Source organism: Varanus komodoensis, unplaced genomic scaffold, assembly GCF_004798865.1.
Source record: "Varanus komodoensis strain SLA01 unplaced genomic scaffold, ASM479886v1 scaffold36, whole genome shotgun sequence".
NCBI lineage: Eukaryota > Metazoa > Chordata > Lepidosauria > Squamata > Varanidae > Varanus > Varanus komodoensis.
In genome coordinates, this window is record NW_025335873.1 from 9,175,081 (window position 1) to 9,175,589 (window position 509).

Here is a 509-nt window from a genome sequence, read left to right on the forward strand (position 1 = left end):
AACCCTAAAACAGGCATCAAGTTCCATTGAAAATAATGCGATTTTTTAAAAGCCTCCTTTGATAGGGTTTTTCGGCACAGCTCAACATTTCTGCCCATTCTAAGTGCATTCCAACCATCAAATCCATGCCAGGACACCTCGTTTTTCTAACCCTAACCCTAACCTGGGGCACTCCCCTGACCCTAAAACAGGCATCAAGTACCATTGGAAACAATGCGATTTTTTAAAAGCCTCCTTTCATTGGGTTTTTCGGCACAGCTCAACATTTCTGCCCATTCTAAGCGCATTCCAACCATCAGATCCATGCCAGGACACCTCGTTTTTCTAACCCTAACCCTAACCTGGGGCACTCCCCGGACCCTAAAAGAGGGATCAAGTTCCATTGAAAATACTGCGACTTTTTAAAAGCCTCCTTTGAGAGGGTTTTTCGGCACAGCTCAACATTTCTGCCGATTCTAAGAGCATTCCAACCATCAGATCCATGCCAGGACACCTCGTTTCTCTAACCC